We start from the raw sequence: 22,974 nt of genomic DNA, 5'->3' as shown, positions 1-22,974 counted from the left end.
ACTGGGACTGTACTCAAATTTAGAAGGATGAGGGGGGATCTTATGAGGGGGGCTGTTTATCACAGGGCTAAATCGCTGGCTTTGAAAGCAGACCAAGGCAGGCCAGCAGCACGGTTCAATTCCCGTAACGGCCTCCCCGAACAGGCGCCGGAATGTGGCGACGAGGGGCTTTTCACAGTAACTTCATTTGAAGCCTACTTGAAACAATAAGCGATTTTCATTTCATTTCATTATAGAAACATATAAAATTATGAAGGGAATAGATAGGATAGATGCGGGCAGGTTGTTTCCACTGGCGGGTGAAAGCAGAATTAGGGGGCATAGCCTCAAAATACGGGGAAGTAGATTTAGGACTGAGTTTAGGAGGAATTTCTTCACCCAAAGGGTTGTGAATCTATGGAATTCCTTGCCCAGTGAAGCAGTAGAGGCTCCTTCATTAAATGTTTTTAAGATAAAGATAGATGGTTTTTTGGAGAGTAAAGGGATTAAGGGTTATGGTGTTCGGGCCGGAAAGTGGAGCTGAGTCCACAAAAGATCAGCCATGATCTCATTGAATGGCGGAGCAGGCTCGAGGGGCCAGATGGCCTACTCCTGCTCCTAGTTCTTGTGTTCTTATGTAAGGAACTTGTTAAATCCTTTTCTGTTCCATGTTTGTTTTTTTTAAATTTCTGTCCTGCAACATTACAGGTTTTGTTTTAAACTGCAGACTTTGGTCAAACTGAAAACCCCCCGGTATAATGCACTGACCCAGGCCTCTCCTTTGATGCTCGTGATGGCATAGCCCGTGATGCCATTTCGATAGACTTCGCTAGCAACTGGTTGAGGGGCTGGTTTAGCACACTGGGCTAAATAGCTGGCTTTGAAAGCAGACCAAGGCAGGCCAGCAGCACGGTTCGATTCCCGTACCAGCCTCCCCAAACAGGCGCCGGAATGTGGTGACTAGGGGCTTTTCACAGTAACTTCATTTGAAGCTTACTTGTGACAATAAGCGATTTTCATTTCATTTCATTTCAATTAATCAACTCCATTGCAAACCCCGGCTGAAGCATATCCTCGATGTGGATTGGTGCTTTTTATTCTGGAATGCCCTGCTGGGTTTCTCTCTGTTTGGTTTCAGTTTTATTTTTTGGGATAGAACTGAAGAAGACTTTAAGTTCTCCCTCCCTGAAGGGGTGGATCTCTCTGGAAAACCCCAGTTGGAGCTCTGTTTTCTCATCAGCTGAGCTGGTTGGCATTCTCTGTGAGACTGTTTCTCCAAGTTAGGGTTTTGATTGGACCTGCAGAACGGAGAAGAATCCTTTTGAATCTCTCTTCCAGCAGGGGTGGAATTCTCTCTGAAATCTCAGCTGGAACTTTGTTCAGGTAAACCGGACAGCTAGTGAGCATTCCAACCTTAAAGATAGAGCTGGGCAGGGGGAACTTTTAGGATTCCTCTCCCATTAAAGGTACCAGACCACTCGAAGACCTCGCGAAAACTGCTGCTCTGATACTCTGTTTAACTGAGACAAGCCTTTAGGAGTCTGCTGAAGCTGATCACATATCAGAAACTGAGTGGACCTGAAGTACATCTTCTGAGGGTAAGGCTCAGCTCAACACAGGTTGATGCGTGTCCCGATAGATTAGGAGATCCCACAGCCTGACAATCCGGCCTGTGAACCAGCTTGGAGATCCAAATCTACCGAACGCTCAGCACCTCGCATTCTGAAGAAATCACTGCCTACTAGGACCTCAATCCCAGCAGCGAAGACCCTCAAATATCTCACACCCAGTTTAATCCCCATTATTTTGATCCTTTCCCTTTCCCCCTGTGTGTCTGTCTTGCGTGCATGTGGGTGGAGGGTGGTACAGGATATTGGGAATAATTAGATCAGCAGACCATCATTCCATTCTTACCATTTTAATCTTTTATTCTTGTTATAAATATAGTTTTGTTAAGATTTTATGTACAAATTTTGGGCGGGATTCTCCCAACGGGAGTCTAAGTGCCGACGCCAGATTAGGGGCTGGTTTAGCACAGGGCTAAATCGCTGGCTCTGAAAGCAGACCAAGGCAGGCCAGCAGCACGGTTCAATTCCCGTACCAGCCTCCCCGAACAGGCGCCGAAATGTGGCGACTAGGGGCTTTTCACAGTAACTTCATTTGTAGCCTACTTGTGACAATAAGCGATTTTCATTTCATTTTCATTTCATTTCATTTCAAAAACCGGAGTTGGCGTCAGCGCCCGGTCCTAGACCCCTATTCTGGGGCTTCTGTGGGGCTGGCAGGGGCGTGGCACGATTTGAAGGGGCGGGGGCCTCGGCGTGGCGTCGGAGACCCGGCGAATGCGCAGTTAGGCAGGCGCCAACTAGCGCACGCGTAGTGGCTGTCCGCCCCCAGGCCGCCCCGCACAACAATGGCGCAGGGCTATAACATGCCGACGTAGGAAAGGAGGCCCGCCGCCAGAAGGCCGTCCCGCCGATCGGTGAGCCCCGATTGTGGGCCAGACTCCTTCGGAGCCCCCCCCCCCCCCCAGTGAAGGAGCCCCCCCCTCCCCCCACAGGCAGCCCCCCCCGAGTGCTCCCGCAGAGTTCCCGCCGGCAGCGACCAGGGGTGAACGGCGCCGGCGGGACTCTGTCGTGTCGGGGCGGCCGCTCGGCCCTTCCGGGCCGGAGAATCAGCGGCCCTGCTGATTCCAGTGGCCCTCGGCCGGCGCCGCGCCAAACGCGCCGGCGCAAATTGTGCCGATTCGCCGCACCTTGGCGAATCGCGCGTGTGGGTGTCATGGCACCGTTGCTCCGTTTCTCCGGCCCGGATCGGGGCTCAGAGAATCGCCCCCCTGGTGTCTGAAACTCAATGGAGCAGTCAGGGTCAGAGAGCTGAGGAAGATGCACAAATCATTGGTTAATTCCCTTATGTTGGGACTCCGGGGTCTGTGCGGCTGGAATTGACCGCGCACTAGCCCAGGGCGTGGTAACGGTGGAAAAGGGGAAAAAACATAAGTGAAAGAGAAAAGAGTCTTTTGCTTCAGATGATAGTTCCCAGCATGCTTTCTACACAGTAAGCTTGCAGATTACAGTCTTGACTTTGCAGCTTGTACTCTCAATTTTCCGGAAGAGACAGAGTTCCTGATTGCTTTCAGTTCGTGGCCTGCCTTCAGGCCCTGTTTCATCAAAGGCAGCAGGCGGCTGGAGAAGGGTAGTCAATTCACACCAGATTTTCTGGGGCGTGTTGGCAGATTTGGGGCTTTGTCTACACAGCCTGTAATGGTTCTCCTGGACGCATCTTCATCCAGGCTCTCTACCAGTTCAGAAATACAGTCTTTCTGGGACAAAACGGAGGAGAAGAATCGTAGGTCCTTCCTCGGGCTGCCAAGATCAAAACTGAAACCAAACTCAACCCTTGGAGCTGTGAAAAACAGGCTAGTGGGATCAAATCAACACCTGTTACCAGGCAGAGTGCAGTCTTTTGAGCCAATTCATTGGCACCAGCCAAATTAATCAAACCGAGTCCCAGACAATCTCTGCCACTGGTGCTGGTCAATCAACAACTCCAGTTCAAACCAGCAGAGGCTTCTGCTTGACTTAAAGGCACAGGTCACTTTCATTAAAGTCATAGGTCCATTAATCATCCATGGACCAAAAATGTCATGGCAAAAATAAAAGAAAGGAGAAATAAGGGAATAAACAGGAAGGACCCTGACAGCCTTTAGTTATTTTGCCAATTGCCATAAATCCGAGTCCTCTGGCTCTCCTTTTGACAATGGGAAAGGTTTTTCCCCACATGCTCTCTCCAGACCCCTCACGATTTTGAACTCCTCTATCAAATCTCTTCTTAATTGTAAGCACGACCCAACTTTTCCAACCTATCCTTGTAACTGAGCTCCCTCAACTCTGGAACCGTTCTTGTAAAACCTTTCTGCACCTCTCAAACATTCTTCGCCCACCTTCCAAAAGCTAATACCCGGCCCTCAGATGGGTCAAGACCTGATTGGTGCAAAAAGGTTTCACAATCACCAAGTGGGTGATTGAAATCAGTAAAAAAAACAAGTTGCATTTTTATAGCTCCCATAAAGTAGAAGAGCATTTGAAGAGAATCCCAGCTTTGAGAGTTTTTCTGTGCTGTGTTTGCTGACCCTAGGCAAGGTAGCACTTGAGATAAGACACATGTCTGTCCTTGGCCTGCTGCAATGTTCCAGTGATGCCCAGCGCAAACAGGAGGAACAGCGCCTCATCTTCCGATTGGGCACGTTACAGCCTTCCGGACTTAACATTGAGTTCAACAACTCCAGACTGTGAACTCGCTCCTCCACCTTCACCCCATTTTTATTTCTATCAATTCATTTTAATTTCTTCCATCGATCCGTTTTACCCTCACCGCCCCCCAGTAGGGGCGTCTGCTCCCTGTTCCAAGTTGTCCTTTGACACACTGCTTACTTTTGTTCTGCCATTCACACATTCTAATCTCGATGTGCCCCAATCAGCACCCATCTTAGCTTTTATCATCTCATTTACATTCCCTTCGTCATTCTGTCCACGACATCTTTGTCAATCTTCATCTGTCGCTAACCCCCTATCCAGACCCACCGTTCCACACTGCACCCCCCCCCCCCCCAACAACAGTATAAATCTGACCCTATTTCCAGTTCTCCCCAGCTTTGACAAAGGGTCACCCAGACGCGAAACGTTAGCTCCCTTCTCTTTCCTCGAGAGCTGTCAGACCTGCTGTGACTGTCCAGTATTTTCTGTTTTTGTTTTAGATTCCAGCATCTGCAGCAATTTGCTTTATCTTGAGAGACAAGACAGCTGGCCTGAGATACGGAGGGTAGAAAAAGTCAAGCGTTTGTTTCCGCGCTATGTGGTGACTCCTGCTGTGAAGAGGATGGATTTTGGTTCAGAATGGGATTGAACCCGGTTAAATAATAATAATCTTTATTAGTGTCACAAGTAGGCTCACATTAATGAGGTTATTGTGAAAATCCCTTAGTCGCCACATTCCGGCGCCTGTTCGGGTACACAGAGGGAGAATTCAGAATGTCCAATTCACCTAACAGCACGTCTTTCAGGACTTGTAGGAGCACCCGGAGGAAATCGGAGCACCCGGAGGAAACCCACGCAGACATGAGGAGAACGTGCAGACTCCGCACAGACAGTGACCCAAACCGGGAATCGAACCCGGGGCCCGGGGCGCTGTGAAGAAGCAGTACGTTTTTAGCCCAATGCTCGATTCTCCTCCCAATCCCATCAGGCAGCGTAGAATCCACCCCCAAGTTTCAGGTTGATGACCTTTCACTATTTCCTGATTCAATTTGACCTTAGTTGCAGAGCAGGTTAGAGAGTGAAACATTCTTTCTGGTTGTGTTTGAATCACACAATCTCACAACCACTTTATGTCGGCACTGACCACGCTTTGAGCAGTGAAAGACTTGAAATGTGTCTCCTCGGACACTCATTTTCTTTTCTCTCAATTCTCTGAGTCTGTCTGAATGAGATGGTGCGTCCAGTTTTCTGATACATTCTCCAGGGAACGTGTACAGTATTGCTTGAGAGAGCAGACCAAACTAATTGGACCATCTTCATTTCTACCCTCCAGACAATGAATTGATTGACAAGCTGGTAGCTAAAGGTTGTTGTTGATGGTGTTTCATCCAGGAATCTCTCGAGAATGGAGGGAAGGCAATGATAGAATTGAGCTTAGACTGTCTTGCTCCAGTTAGTTCCCAATGCACAATCCACAGCAAACCAGGGTCTCGTTAGATGTAGAATCGTTTGGAGGAATGTAAGGATTTAAACATTTTCTTTCACTTTGTGATGTCCCAAAGCCAGTTAAATATTTTTGATTCTTGTCATATATTCTTTTTTTAATAAACATTTTATTGAGGTATTTCTTTGGCATTGTAACAGCAACAAAATCAACAATGTACAGAACCAGGGGCGAAATTCTCCCCCAGCGGCGGGATGTCCGCCGACTGGCGCCAAAGCCGGCGCCAATCAGACGGGCATCGCGCCGGCCCAAAGGTGCGGAAGGCTCCGCATCTTTGGCGGCCTAGCCCCAACATTGAGGGGCTAGGCCGACCCCGGAGGGATTTCCGCCCCGCCAGCTGGCGGAAATGGCGTTTGTTTCCCCGCCAGCTGGCGCGGAAATGCGGTGCATGCGTGGGAGCGTCAGCGGCCGCTGTCAGTTTCCCAGTGCATGCGCGGGAGCGTCAGCGGCCGCTGTCAGTTTCCCGCGCATGCACAGTGGTGGAGGCGGAAGGGAAAGAGTGCCCCCACGTCACAGGCCCGCCCGCGGATCGGTGGGCCCCGATCGCGGGCCAGGCCACCGTGGGGGCACCCCCCGGGGTCAGATCGCCTCGCGCCCCCCCCCAGGACCCCGGAGCCCGCCCACGCCGCCTGGTCCCGCCGGTAAATACCAGGTTTGATTTATGTCGGCGGGACAGGCAATTCCTGGGCGGGACTTCGGCCCATCCTGGCCGGAGAATCCAGCGGGGGGTCCCGCCAACCGGCGCGGCCGGTTTCCCGCCCCCCGCCCAATCTCCGGGAGCGGAGACTTCGGCGGGGGCGGGGGCGGGATTCACAGCGGCCAACGGCCATTCTCCGACCCGGCGGGGGGTCGGAGAATGACGCCCAAGGAAAATATAAACATAGAGCAAATACCACCTCCCTCTCCCAAGGTCCTACCATTGCTTACCCCCCTAATCTAAGCTAACCTAACCCCCCCCGCTTCTGCTGACGAGTAATTGTCTGCGAGGAAGTCGACGAATGATTGCCACCTCCAGGCGAACCCCAGCAGAGACCCTCTCATGGCGAACTTAATTTTCTCCAGGCAGAGGAAGCCAGACATGTCTGAAAGCCAGGTCTCCGATTTTGGGGCCTTTGAGCCCCTCCATGCCAGTAGTATCTGCCTCCGGGCTACCAGGGAAGGAAAGGCCAGAATATCCACCTCTTTCTCCTCCAGGATTCCCGGATCCTGCGATACCCCAAAAATCGCCACCTCTGGACTCATTGTCATCCTCGTATTTAATACCGTGGACATGGTGTCGGCAAACCCCTGCCAAAACTCCCTCAGTTTGGACATGCCCAGAACACGCTGGCCCCGGCCCCCGCACACTTCGCACACCTGTCTCCTCCACCCCAAAGAACCTGCTCATCCAGGCCACTGTCATGTGAGCCCGGTGAGCAACCTTAAATTGGATCAGGCTGAGTCTGGCACACATTGCGGTCGCGTTGACCCTGCCCAACGCGTCCGCCCAAAGGCCCTCCTCTATCTCTCCCCCCAACTCCTCCTCCCACTTTTGCTTCAGCTCCTCGGTCTTGTCATATATTCTAATTCATTCCCCGGGATGTGAATGTCACTGTCTAGGACCATGTTTAATCCTGTTGCCAATTGCACTTGAGGAGATAATGCGGGTGTCACCGGCTATGCCAGGAAAGTTGGCCATCCATAATTGCCAATAAAAGGGGACGGCGAAATGCCATCTTGAACCGCTGCCATCCACGGGGTGTAGGTACACCCACTGTGCTGTTAGGGAGGGAGTTCCAGGATTTTGACCCAATGATAATGAAGAAACGGTGATATATTTCCAAGTCATGATGGTGTGTGGCTTGGAGGGGAACTCCCAGTTGGTGGTGTGTCCCAGGTATCTGTTGCCCTTGTTCTTCTAGATGGTATCGATCGCGGGTTTGGAAGGTGCTGCCTAAGGAGTCTTGTTGAGTTCCTGCAGAGCATCTTGTAGATGGTACACACGGCTGCTACTGTTCGTCAGTGATGGAGGGATTGAATGGTTGTGGAAGGGGGAGAAATCAAGTGGGCTGCTTTATCCTGGATGGTGTCGAGCTTCTTGAGTATTGCTGGAGCTGCGCTCATCCAGGGAAGTGGAGAGTATTCCATTACACTCCTGACTGGTGTCTTGTAGATGGTGGACTGGCTTTGGGTGTCAGGAGGTAAGTTACTCGCCACAGGAATCCTAGCCTCTGACCTGCTCTTGTAGCCACAGTATTAGTATGGCTGGGTCCAGTTCAGTTTCTGATCAATAGTAACCCCCAGGATGTTGATTGTGGAGGAATCAGCGATGGTAATGCCATTGAATGTCAAGGAGCGATGGTTAGATCCTCTCTTGTAGGAGATGGTCATTGTCTGGCACTTGTGTGGCGCAAATGTAACTTGCCACTTGCCAGTCCAAGCCTGGATAATGCCCAGTCTTGCTGCGTTTGGATATGAACTGCATGTGGTGTAGGTACACCCACTGTGCTGTTAGGGAGAAAGTTCCAGGATTTTGACCCAGCGACATTGAAGGAACGGCGATATATTTCCAAGTCAGGATGTTGAGTGACTTGAAGGGAAACTTGCTGTTGGTGGTGTCCACATGTGCCTGTTGCTCCTGTCCTTCAAGGGCGGTAGAGGGTTTGGAAGGTGCTGTCTAAGGAGTCTTGGTGTGATGCTGCAGTGCATCTTGTAGATGGTACACACGGCTGCCACTGTGCGTCAATGGTAAACAGGGTGAATAAGTTTGTTGATGGGATGCATATGAACATACAAATTCTGAGCTGGCGCAACCACTCAGCCCCTCGAGGCTGCTTCACCATTCAATAAGTTCATGGCTGATTTGATTGTGCCCTCAACTCCATTCTCCAGCCTACCCCCAATAACCTTTAACTTGCTTGTTAGTCAGGGATCTGTCTACCTTGAAGAAGTACTGCCCTTGCTTCGGAAGAAACTATCTCCCTCTGCTTTATCAATATTCCATCACCCTGCCACTACCACTCTCTGGGGAAGAGAGTCCCACTGACTCATGACCCTCTGGGAGAAAATAATTCTCCTCATCTCCATCTTAAATGGGAGACCCCTTATTTTTAAACGGTGTCCCCTGATTCGATTCTCTCCCATACTGATCAAGCAGGCTGACTGCAGAATTCTCAGCCTCCAACCTGCTCTGGTAGCCACAGTATTGCTGTGGCTGGTCCAGTTCAGTTTCTGATCAATGATAACCCCCGGGATTTGATAGTGGGGGATTGAGTGATGGCAATGCCATTGAATGTGAAATGGAGATGGTTCAGGTTTTCTTGTTGGAGATGTTTATTGCCTGGCACTTGTGTGGTATGAATGTTACGATGTTCTAAGAACAAGCTTGAAAGTATTCTGGCCTTACTGCATGGGTACAGATTGCATTGGTAGATGGAAACAATGAATGGTTCTGAACATTGTGCAAACGTCAATAAACACCCCACTCCTGGTATTTGATGAAGCAGCTAAAGATGTTAGGGCCTCGGGCACAACGTAGGGAAATGCAGCAGGCAATTTGTGCACACAAATCTCCCACAAACAGCTGTGAGATAAGAGACCAGGTAACCTGTTGTAATGATGTTTGCTGAAGAATTCATGTCTCATTACATTCACCCCCCCCCCCCCCCCCACCATATGGCCTGGGCTTGCAAAATTCCTCCAATTTTCCTGGCTTGAGACTATTCACACCTATTTAACCTGTGATTATCCCTCGCTCCAGTCGCACCGTCTGGACCTGTAAAGACTTAATTACCTGCAAAAACCCACATTCAAAGTATCATCTTGCAGCATTGACTTTGTCTTTATATGCTGTATTTGTGTAACTAACTTCACTCACCTGATGAAGAAGCTAAGCTCCGAAAGCTAGTGATTCGGAACAAACCTGTTGGACTTTAACCTGGTGTTGTAAGACTTCTTACTGTGCCCACCCCAGTCCAACGCCAGCATCTTCACATCATGCTGAGGGATAGTTATTGTCCAGGCCGCGGGATAACTCTCTTGCTCTTCAAATACTGCCATGAGATTGTATACTGCCCTAGTGGTGCTGAATGCATTTGATCCCGGCTTCAAAGATTGATCAGTCTCTCCTGGGCAACATTGCTTCTTCTGGTGGGCTGACAAGGAGGCAAACAATCAGGCAAAATTCTCCACCACAAGGTGGTCATTGGAACCTAATTCACCTGGAGTGAGACCCACAGAATTTAGTGAAATGCTTATTTTCCACGCAGCACATGTTCAACATTGAGTCAAACCGGATGGAGTGTAAATCCAACATTGCAGACAATGTGCTATCATCAGCTCCCTAACCAGGGGGTCACGAGGGTGGTTATCAGACGAGGAGAGGGCCAAACAGCTCAGATTCCCGTTATGGTCAGATAACCTGCAGCCACTTATCCAGAGACATGAAGGATAGTCACTGGGAAAGGTGCTGAAAATCAGTACCGGTCCCTTCAAATAAAAGCCAGCTCCTTGAGGAGGGTGAGGCGGGAAACCAGGGGCGAAGCTTGGAGACTAGGGAGGAAGTTGGAACTTGTTGGTGATTTTCACTTGAACAAGCTCTGGATTTCTGTCTCTTTGCTCCTGATAAATTGCAATCAACCTCCGAGCTCCTGACCATTGATTTTTACTGAGCTGGATCAACGCTGAGGTCTGCAGCTAGAATCTCAATCGATACCAGGTGAAGACAAATGTTGGATACTGGCTGCAGGAACAAGCTGCTTTCTATTTTCTTTTTAATTTTCACAGCACTGAAATCTCAGCTGATGAGGGACAGGGAAAGATTGATGCAGGAACTGTGCTATTGCCAGACCTCAATTCATCCTGCACTTTAAGTGATGCAGAAGCCCAGAGCTAGCTCCATTTACAGAATTACAATGATTTTGTTTATGACTCTTCCCTGTTTACCAATATTTAATATTTCATTATTGTTATTTATTTGTTTATCTCCTGGTTTTCACAATATCAATTGCTTATTACTTAATAGGCACCTCTAACCTCTCTTTATTACAAGCTCCCTTGTGCGTGGATTATTTATTGTTATTATTTGGACATACATATGAATATGGAGTAGGCCAGGAGGGGTGCTGGCGTAGTGATAAATTCACTGTTCGAGTAATCCAGGGTCTTAGGTCCCAATGGCAGCTGGTGGAATCCAAATTCAATGTAAAAAGAACTCTGGAATTAAAAGGCTAATGATGAGCATGAAACCATTGTCGATTGTCGTAAAAACCCATCTGGTTCACTAATGTCCTTCAAGGAAGGAAATCTGCCGTCCTTACCCGGTCTGGCCTACAGACCCAGAGTAATGTGGTTGATTCTTAAATGCCCTCTGAAATGGCCCAGCAAGCCACTCAGTTTATCAAACTGCTAAAAAGTCTCAAAGCAGGGAAATCAGACAGAACCACCCGGCATCGACCCAGGCACCGGGAAGGACAACAGCAAACTCAGCCCTGGCGACCCCGCAAATCCTCCCTGCTCACACCTGGGAGCTTGTGTCATAATTGGGAGAGCGGTCTCACAGGCGAGTGGAGTAACAGCCTGACATAGTCATACTCGCAGAATCATACCACATCATGTCTCAGACACCACCATCATTATTCCTGGGTAAGCCCTATCTGACGGGCAGGCAGAAGCAGCAGAGGTGGCGGCGGCACTGTGGTATACAGTCTGGAGGGAGTTACCCTGGGAGCCTGAACGTCAACTCACGACCCCATGAAGTTTCATGTTGTCAGATCAAACCGCCTGCTGATTACTATATACTACACAGCCACCCCCCCCTCTAAATCTCCTGCCCCTAACCTTAAATCTGGGCCCACTGGTTATTGACCCCTCTACTAAGGGGAAATGTTTCTTCCTGACTGCTCTATCTATATATCCTTTATATTTCCAATCCAGTCCCTCCTCAGCCTTCTCTGCTCCAAGGAAAACAACTCCTGGGTAACCAGCCTCTCTTCCTCGCTGAAACGCTCCAGCCCAGGCAACATCCTGCTGAATCTCCTCTGCACCCTCTCCAGTGCAATGATATCCTTCCTAGAACTGCACATAGTACTCTAGCTGTGGCCTAACGAGTGTTTTATAAAGCTCCGTCACAACCTCCCTGCTCTTATATTCTACGCCTCAGCTAATAAAGGCAAGTGTCCCATATGCCTTGTTTTTTTTTTAAATGAACAATTTTAATGAGGTATTTTTGGCATTGCAAACAGCAACAGTATAAAAACAATGTACAAAGAACAATAGACATAGTGCAATCACCGACTCCCATCCCACCAAGACCCGCCTAATTGACCCCCTATTCTACGCTACCCTAACCCCACCCTGCTGACGATTAATTCTCCGCGAAGAAGTCGATGAATGGTTGCCACCTCCGGGCGAACCCCAACAGTGACCCTCTCAAGGCGAACTTAATCTTCTCTCGCAATGTCAGTTAGCCAGGTCTCCGACATCGGGGGCTACCAAGCTAACAGTAACCGTCTCCAGGCTACCAGGGAATCAGAGGCCAGAACATCTGCCTCTTTCTCCTCCTGGACTCATTGCCACCCTCGTTTTCAATACTCTGGACATGACGTCCACAAACCCCTGCCAATATCCCCTAAGTTTTGGACACGCCCAGAACATGTGGACATGGTTCGCTGGTCCTCCGCACATTTTACACACCTGTCCTCCACCCCAAAGAACCTGCTCATCCGGGCCACTGTCATGTGGGCCCGGTGGACCACCTTGAATTGGATCAAGCTGACCCATATGCCTTCTTAACCACCTTATCTACCTGACTTGCTGCCTTCAGGGATCTTTGGACGTGCACATCAAGGTTCCTCTGTACATCCCAGCATCCTACTGATCATTGTGTATTCCCTTGCCTTCTTAGTCCTTCCAAAATGCATCACCTCACACTTTTCAGGGTTAAATTCCATTTGCCACCGTTCTGACCTGCCCGTCTATATCATCCTGTAATCTAAGGCTGTCCTCCTCATTATTTACCAGACCATCGAATCTCATACCTCCCACCATGTCTAGATCATTCACGTCCTCTACAAACAGCAAGGGACCCAGCACCCGATCCCTGAGGAATGCTACTGGACACAGGCCTTTGCCTCCTGCCACTAAGCCAACTTTGGATCCAATTTGCCAAATTGCCCTGGCTCCTATGGGCTATTACTTTTGTTACGATCCCAGTTGATGTTACAACTGTTCGTAAAGATCCCAAAATGGACCCTGGCTCAAAGACCATAGGCGGGATTCTCCGCCCCGCTGCTCCAGTTTTCTGATGCGGCCCGCCCCCGCCGGCAGTAGGATTCTCCGTCCCGCCAGCTGGCCAATGGGGTTTCCCATTGTGGGCAGCCACACGCCATCGGGAAATCCCCAGGCGGGGGCGTACTGCCGGCGCAATGGAGAATCCCGCCAGTGGAGAATCCAGCCCCGTAACTTTTATTTTTTTTGTATACAATGTGGAGGAAGAGAATCACAAGACCACTAATTAGTTTTAACAACGAGTAGGGGCGGCACGTTGGTGCAATGGTTAGCACTGCTGCCTCACGGTGCCGAGGTCCCAGGTTCGATCCCGGCTCTGGGTCACTGTCCGTGTGGAGTTTGCACATTCTCCCCGTGTTTGCATGGGTTTCGCCCCCACAACCCAAAGGTGTGCAGGGTAGGTGGATTGGCCACGCCAAATTCCCCCTAATTGGAAAAAGATAATTGGGTACTCTAAATTTATTTTTAAATGTTTTAACAACAAGAAAAAAAGTACTAAACATGAAAAAATTGGATTATAATACAATACTTATTTGAATTCCTGTCTAGCTTAACAATTACACACAGTTTTAATATTAACATGGATTACAAAGTACATCTTAAACTACAATGGTCACATCCAAAAGTCCCTTTCAAGCACACAGGATGACTGTGGTCAGATACATTCCTCTCTGAACCCAAGTGAATGTCTATGGATTTCTCCTCAAAATCCCCCCAGATGATTCTTATACCGTGAGTCAGCTTGTCTCCTTGAACTCTGCTTTCAAAAGTCACACTTTGAAATCTTCTTTTCAATTCTATTTTCCCTCCACTGTTACCGTCAAGGTTTCTCTTTCAGGTTTTACGCCTCTCCCTTCAGCTTTCCTTTCTCTTAAAGGCTTTTACACAAACTCTGAAGTCCAGCTGCCTTTCAATTTCCACAATTATTTCAAATAATGTCTCCCAAACTGTGATAATTTCTTACAAACATTAGCACTACTGCGAATACCTTTCTGGCCTCTCACTATCCGATGTCTTTTCAACTGTCTGTGACTTTACTGAACAGTAATCTGTTCTGGTTTCCAGTTTCCTCTGTTCCATTAACTTCAAACTTCTTGGAAACTTATCTTCATTTCCTTAGGTTCCTTTGTTGAATGAAGAGATATTGAGTAGCTTAGGCTTCCACTCTCTTGAGTTTAGAAGAATGAGAGGAGATCTAATTGAGGTATATAAGATGCTAACAGGCATTGACAAAGTAGACGTAGAGCGGATGCTTCCTCTTGTGGAGCAATCTAGAACGAGAGGTCACAGTTTTAGGATAAGGGGTAGAAGATTTAAAACAGAGATGCGGAGAAATTACTTCGTTTGAATTTAAATTACTTAGTTTGCCTTTTTTTGTAACAAGGCTGAGAGAGATGGTTTGTAATGCAGAACAAGGCCAGCAGCGCGCGTTCAATTCCCGGACTGGCCTCCCCGAACAGGCGCCGGAATGTGGCGACTAGGGGCTTTTCACAGTAACTTCATTGAAGCCTACTTGTGACAATAAGCGATTATTATATTATTAAAATGCTCCCACACTGACACCTCTGCCACATGCCTGGCTTCATTCCCTAAAATTAAGTACAGTGCCACCCCCTTATAGGACTTTCTACAGGCTGGTCCAAAAACCTCTCCTGGATGCACTTTAAGAATTCTGCCCCTTCTAAGCCTTTAACACTTTGCTCATCCCAATTAATATTGGAAGTTGAAATCCGATACAATTATGAGAGGTGGCACAATTCCAGCCTCGGGTGACTGTGCGGAGTCTGCACGTCCTCCCCGTGTCTGCGTGGGTTTCCTCCGGGTGCTCCGGTTTCCTCCCACAGTCCAAAGATGTGCAGGTTTGGTGTGGTTACGGAGATAGGGCGGGGGAATGGGCCTAGGTAGGGTACTCTTTCAGAGTATGCAATAAAGACATGAGGTCACCCAGCCAATCCGAGACACTGGGCAGAGTAGGAGACCTACAATCAAGCAGAACTCGTCTCCGGGCTATCAAGAGTTGAAGACGAGGACATCCGCCTTCACCCCGTCTGTACCACCGGCGAGTCTGATACCCCGAAAAATGGCCACCAGCGGACATGGATCCAAATCAACATTGAGCATCCCTGACATGGCGTTGAAGAAGGAGGCCCAGAAGCTTACCAACCTGGGACAAGACCAGAACATATGAGTGTGGTTAGCCGGCCCCGAGAGCAACACTCACACCTGTCCTCCACCCCAGAGAAAAATCCACTCATCCTCACTTTAGTCAGATGCACCCTGTGCACAACCTTGAATTGGATCAGACTTAACTGAGGACAGGAGGACGTGGAGTTGACCCTGTGAAGGACCTGACTCCACACCTCACTATCCAGAATGGGATCCAACTTACTCTCCCATTTCGTCCTCACCTCACTCAAGTGAGCTGACTCTGCTGGAGGATATGGCATTTCTGCCCGAAATAGTCCCTCTATTAAACCCAGCCAAAAACAAAATCCTCTTCAACAGGGAATAGGGTAGTGCCAAGGGAAAGGATTGGAAAGCCTTGCACAAAATAATCTTGCCTCTGAAAAGTCTGGAACCAGGTAGTTGGAATTTCTCCGTCCACTCCTTAAAACTGGCAAATCTCCCCTCCAGAGGCAGGTCTCCAAACCTCTCCAAACCCTTCCCCTCCCATGACTTAAACATTGAATCCAAACCCGCTGCATGGGGGCTCGCAAAAACAGGGAACAGAGCTTGAAATGCTGCCTGAACTGCTTCCAAGTTCTCAGGATGGACACCACCACTGGATTCAGGGAAAATCGTACTGGAGAGCAAGGCAGGAATGTGGTTACTATTCCACCAAGGCTAGAAACAGAGCAGGATCTCACTTCCATTTGTCGCCACATGGAACCTGGATCACTGAACCACAACAATATCTTCTGAATATTGGCTGCCCAATAGTAAAACAATAAACTGTGTAGAGCCTGGCCCTCCAAATGTCTGTCTCTTTGGAGCAAAGCTCATGGATCCTTGGAGTCTTACCCGCCCAAATAAAGGAGGACATTAATTTATTGACTTTCACAAAAAAGGACTTGGAGGGGGGAGGAGACATTGAAAGATAAATAAAAATCTCAGGAGTATGTTATTTTTAATAGCCTGAACCCTGCCCGCCAAGGACAGGGGGAGGTTATCTCACCTCTGGAAGTCTGACTTGACACGATCATCCACACTAGTGTAATTTCATTTATGAAGTGAGGCCCAATTGTGGGACATCTGGTTCCCCAGATAATGAAAGCTAGTCTTAACAAGATGAAAAGGTAACGTCCCCAGTTGGACTCTGCTCCCCGTGAGGGTTGACCGGGAAGCATTCGCTCTTGTCCAAGTTCAACTTGTACCCAGAGAAGGAGCCAAAACTCCCAAGCAGCTTCATTTTCTCGTCCATAGAGGGTACTGGGTCCATAATACAGAGAACAAAGAACAAAGAAATGTACAGCACAGGAACAGGCCCTTCGGTCCTCCAAGCCCGTGCCGACCATGCTGCCCGACTAAACTACAATCTTCTACACTTCCTGGGTCCGTATCCCTCTATTCCCATCCTATTCATGTATTTGTCAAGATTTGCCCCTTAAATGCCACTATCGTCCCTGCTTCCACCACCTCCTCCGGAAGCAAGTTCCAGGCACCCACTACCCTCTGTGTAAAAAACTTGCCTCGTACATCTACTCTAAACCTTGCCCCTCTCACCTTAAATCTATGCCCCCTAGTAATTGACCCCTCTACCCCGGGGAAAAACCTCTGACTATCCACTCTGTCTATGCCCCTCATAATTTTGTAGACCTCTATCAGGTCGCCCCTCAACCTCCGTCGTTCCAGTGAGAACAAACCGAGTTTATTCAACCGCTCCTCATAGCTAATGCCCTCCTTACCAGGCAACATTCTGGTAAATCTCTTCTGCACCCTCTCTAAAGCCTCCACATCCTTCTGGTAGTGTGGCAACCAGAATTGAACACTATACTCCAAGTGTGGCCGAACTAAGGTTCTATACAGCTGCAACATGACTTGCCAATTCTTATACTCAATGCCCCGGCCAATGAAGGCAAGCATGCCGTATGTCTTCTTGACTACCTTCTCCACCTGTGTTGCCCCTTTCAATGACCTGTGGACCTGTACACCTAGATCTCTCTGACTTTCAATACTCTTGAGGGTTCTACCATTCACTGTATATTCCCTACCTGCATTAGACCTTCCAAAATGCATTACCTCACATTTGTCCGGATTAAACTCCATCTGCCATCTCTCCGCCCAAGTCTCCAAACAATCTAAATCCTGCTGTATCCTCTGACAGTCCTCATCGCTATCCGCAATTCCACCAACCTTTGTGTCGTCTGCAAACTTACTAATCAGACCAGTTACATTTTCCTCCAAATCATTTATATAAACTACAAACAGCAAAGGTCCCAGCACTGATCCCTGCGGAACACCACTGGTCACAGCCCTCCAATTAGAAAAGCAGGTCATCTGTGTAAAAGGAAACCAGATGGTCCACCCCTCCGTGATTTATCCCCTTCCACTTAACAGAGGACCTCTGCACTATAGAAAACAGGAGCAGAGACATTGGACACCCCTGTCTCGTGCCCCTATTCAATGGGGAGTAATCAGAGTTCAGAGCCTTCCTACAAACACTAGCAGTGGGGCCCTGTACAGTCATCAAATCCAGGAGATAAACCTGTCTAAATCCAAACCTCCGCAGAATCTCAAAGAGATATTCCCACTCCACTCTATCAAACGTCTTTTTGGCATCTAGGGAAACAATCACCTAGGGTTCGGGCACCGAGGAGGAGAAAAGGACAACTTACAGCAGGCAACATATATTGGCCGACAATTGCCGAACCTTAACGATGCCTGTCTGATCCTCTGAGATCATCTCTGGGAGTGTGGGCCTTCCTGGCCCTCCTGGCACATTGGACCATTGCTGCCACCTGTTCTCCATCCTCTGGCTCCTCCTCGGGCTCGTACTCCAGCCCCTCATGGTCCTCCTCCTCCTCCTCAGATGAGGCCATATGTTCCTCCTCATCCAGCATGTCACCTCGATGCTGTGCCAGGTTGTGGAGGGCACAACAGATCACCACAAATCGGGAGACCCTCTGTAAAGCCTTGTCAGAGTGGTCCAGACAGCAGAACCACATTTGAGAGCATGGGTGGCAATATGGGCCTCATTGTAACGGGCCTCTGCCTTGGTCTCCGGCCTCCGCACCGGCATATCAGCCAGGAGCATAGTGGGCATTCCTTGTCCCCCACGAGCCAACCTGTCATTATGGGATGGTCCTCGAAGGCACTGGGTGACTCCGACTGCCCCAGGATGTAGCTGTCATGCACACTCCCAGGGTAGCAGGCAGACACGTGCATGATTGCCCCCTGGACTGATGGCACCCTGTGGTGATGGAGAATCCTGCAGCCCGGGCATCTTGACGGGACTGGTCCAGATCAAAGGTAGTATAGTTGAAACCCTGGGCATACAGAGCATCCGCCGACTCCCCAATACCAGTGGGCTGATGATTGTGAGATGCCACACAAGTCCCCACTTGAGCCATGGAATGACCTGGTGGTGTAGAAATTGAGGGCTGCAGTAACATTCATGACCACCAGGGGGGGATGTCCTCCTCCTACACAGGGTGTCATTCCCATTCCTACTGTCTCCCTGTTGGGCTGAATGGCCTCCTTCTTCGCTGTAGAGATTCTATGAATGTCCTGCCTTCTCTCAAAGTGCCATCCAGCAAGCCAGCTGTACTGGGAACCTCACTCTGTACACTCACTCCTGGCCAGATCAGGAACCCTGAGACCCCGAGACCCCCGATCTCTGTCAGCAACATCAGGGAGGCCGTGCTCAGCTGCCCGCTGCTCATCCAGATAGTTCCCCTTTGGCTGTGAGTGGGTCCTCAGTGCTGAAACCCTGCTCTTTACTGTTTGATTGCTGGCAGCTGCCTCTATTGTGCTGACTTTCCTGGAGTACAGGCACACTGTTCAGGCATCAACAAGGCCAACCTCAAGAGTGTACTGCCAAAATTCCACCAGCACATCTCCTGTCCCACCAGGGACGACAACACTCTTGACCATTGCTACTCAAAAATCAAGGGCGCCTACCGTTCCATCCCCCGACCGCACTTTGGGAAATCAGACCATAAGACGGTACTCCTTCTACCGGCATACAAGCAGAAACTCAAGCGGGAGAATCCAGTTAAGAAGGTTGTGCAGTGCTGTTCCGAGGAAACAGAAGAGCTCTTACGTGACTGCTTAGAGACAGTGGACTGGTCCATATTTAAGAACTCAGCAACCAATTTAAATGAGTATGCCACCACCGTCACAGAATTCATCAGCAAATGTGTGGACGACTGCGTGCCAAAGAAAGCAGTACGTGCGTTCCCCAACCGGAAACCATGGCTCAATCGCGAGATTGACTCCCTACTGAAGGACAGATCTGAGGCGTTCAAGATCCTGACCTATACAAGAAACCCAGGTACGACCTCCGCAAAGCCATCCGAGATGCCAAGAGAGAATATCAAACCAAGCTAGAGTCACAGACAGACTCTCGGCGGTTGTGGCAAGGACTAAACAACACAACGGTCTACAAAGCGAAGCCGAACAGTATCTCTGGCAGCAGCGCACCCCTCCCCGATGAACTCAATGCATTCTATGCTCGGTTCGAGCAGGTAACCAACAATCCGCTGGCGAGTGCCCCAGCAGCCCATAATTCACCCATACCCACCATCACAGCTTCCGGAGCCAGACTGGCCTTCCTGAAAGTGAACCCTCGGAAGGCGACGGGCCCAGACGGGATCCCTGGTCATGCACTCAGAACCTGCGCGGACCAGCTGGCAGAGGTATTCACGGATATCTTTAACCTGTCCCTACTCCACTCCGAGGTCCCCACCTGCTTCAAGAAGACCACCATCATACCGGTACCAAAGAAGAACCAGGCAACGTGCCTCAATGACTACCGACCAGTGGCCCTGACTTCAGTCGTAATGAAGTGCTTCGAGAGGTTGATCATGAAGCGCATCACCTCCATACTCCCAGAACGCCTTGATCCACTGCAATTCGCATACCGCTGCAACCGGTCCACATCAGACACCATTTCCCTGGCCCTACACTCATCCCTAGAGCATCTCGAAAACAAGGACTCCTACATTAGACTCCTATTTATTGACTACAGCTCCGCCTTCAACACCATAATCCGAGCCAAGCTCATGTCAATGCTCCAAAACCTAGAACATGGCTCCCCACTCTGCAACTGGATCCTCGATTTTCTGACCAACAGACCACAACCAGTAAGAATGAACAACACCACCTCCTCCACAATAGTCCTCAACACCGGGGCCCCGCAAGGCTGCATACTTAGCCCCCTACTCTACTCCCTGTACACACACGACTGCGTGGCAAAACTTGGTTCCAGCTCCATCTACAAGTTTGCGGACGATACGACCATAGTGGGCCGGATCTTGAATAACGATGAGTCCGAATACAGGCGGGAGATAGAGAACCTAGTGGAGTGGTGTAGCGACAACAATCTCTCCTTCAATGCCAGCAAAACTAAAGAGCTGGTAATTGACTTCAGGAAGCAAAGTACTGTACATACCCCTGTCAGCATCAACGGGGCCGAGGTGGAGATGGTTAGCAGTTTCAAATTCCTAGGGGTGCACATCTCCAAAAATCTGTCCTGGTGCACCCACGTCGACGCTACCACCAAGAAAGCACAACAGCGCCTATACTTCCTCAGGAAACTAAGGAAATTCGGCATGTCCACATTAACCCTTACCAACTTTTACAGATGCACCATAGAAAGCATCCTATCGGGCTGCATCACAGCCAGGTATGGCAACTGCTCGGCCCAGGACCGCAAGAAACTTCAGAGAGTCGTGAACACCGCCCAGTCCATCACACGAACCTGCCTCCCATCCATTGACTCCATCTACACCTCCCGCTGCCTGGGGAAAGCGGGCAGTATAATCAAAGATCCCTCCCACCCGGCTTACTCACTCTTCCAACTTCTTCCATCGGGCAGGAGATACAGAAGTCTGAGAACACACACGAACAGACTCAAAAACAGCTTCTTCCCCACTGTCACCAGACTCCTAAATGACCATCTTATGGACTGATTTCATTAACACTACACCCTGTATGCTTCATCCGATGCCTGTGCTTATGTAGCTACATTGTAGATGTTGTGTTGCCCTATTATGTATTTTCTTTTATTCCCTTTTCTTCTCATGTACTTAATGATCTGTTGAGCTGCTCGCAGAAAAATACTTTTCACTGTACCTCGGTACACGTGACAATAAACAAATCCAATCCAATCAAAGACTGCAGGACATCCAGTCCACTAATCATCCTCCCAGGCATGGCCCCTGTTTCTTCGAGGCCCACCCCCTATTGAGGGCTTAGGGTTGCCAACGGTGATGACATGTATTCCTGGAGGTTTCACCACATGACCTACCCCCATGCTTGAGCCATTGGACGACCAATACTATCCATCTTTGTGACACACTGACCTCCCTACACCAATTAGAAACAAGCAGATCTAGTGCCTAATTGGACGATATTTCGCTGTCAGCCAAACAGCCATTTCCTCCATTTTTAACATGTTTCTATCTGATAGATGGAAATGTTCAAATAATTTTGTTTTTAAAACAATCAATTTTAATGCCCGAATGATTTTTTTCCCCAGGTTTGCAACAGCCGTGTCCTGGAGCTTGACCTCCAATTCCTGGAGACTCCAAACCATTCCTGGAGGAATTTTGTCTCCTTTTGTCCCTCCGACACTAAGTTGTGGGGGTGAACTTGGTCTTTGAAGAAAGCGTCAAGTGGTTTCTTGGTCCGTTTCACACGGTGGTGCACTTTGCTCTCTACAATAGGGTATTTGGGACAGTGTAAAATTGTCCGTCGCGCGCTTGCATAGGTGACCAGTTTCACTCCTTGTACAATCTCCTCTGCACCGCTCCTCTCTTGGCCCTGCTGGAGTTAAGGAACTTCAATCCATGTCGTGATCTGATTCACCAAAACAGGAAAAGAAGACGGTGAAATAACAGAGAAAAGACATTTCTCACCAATGCCCAGGGGTGAAGAAGAAAAGCAGAGAGATTGTGCTGGTATCCTGACCGACATTTATACCTTAAAGACAGATTATCGGCTTATTATTCATTACCCGTGGTTTCTTGTTCTGTGGAAAATAGACAGCTGTGATTTTCGCAACTTTCTTTAAGAATTCATTCTTGTGATGTAGGCATCGCTGGCTCGGGCAGCATTTATTGCCAATTGCCCTTGCGAAGGTGGTGGTGACTTCTTCAACCGCAGCAGTTGGGTTTGTAGCTCACTTTGAACCAGGTAAAACATCGCAAGGAATGTTCTCAAACAAAGTTTTGACATCAGCACCTAGACGGGGATATGAGGGCAGCTGAGCAAATGTTTGGTTAGAGACGCAGCTTGGGGAGCTGGATTCTCCGCTGTCGGCATTCTCCATTTCGCCGGCAGCACACCCACGGCCGGGGATTCCCCGACGGCGTGGCGCTGCCCACAATGGGAAACCCCAATGGCCGGCTGGCGAGACGGAGAATCCCACCCTGGATCTTTCCAGCTGTTCACGCCAGCGGGACCTTCTGGTTCCGCTGATGTGCACCCCCGCCGCGGATTTCATGGTGGGTCCAGTAGATCCCGCTGCCGGCCAAAACACCCGGCGGGTTGGTCGGAAAATCCCGCCCGCAGGTTTTAGGAAGCGCCTCAAAAGAGGAAAGAGGGGGACCGGTTTTCAGGAAGGAATTCCAGAGCTTGGGGCCCAGGCAGCTGAAGGAAGAACCGCCAATGGTGGAAAGACTGGGAGTGGGAATGCTCAAGAGAGCTGAATTGGAGGAGAGCAGGTTACGGAATTAGGGAGGGGTGAAGGATTCGAAAGCAATGAGGGAGTGAAATGAATGAAAATCGCTTATTGTCACAAGTAGG

This window comes from Scyliorhinus torazame, chromosome 16 (genome assembly GCF_047496885.1).
Source record: "Scyliorhinus torazame isolate Kashiwa2021f chromosome 16, sScyTor2.1, whole genome shotgun sequence".
Lineage (NCBI taxonomy): Eukaryota > Metazoa > Chordata > Chondrichthyes > Carcharhiniformes > Scyliorhinidae > Scyliorhinus > Scyliorhinus torazame.
This window is presented reverse-complemented; position numbering follows the sequence as displayed.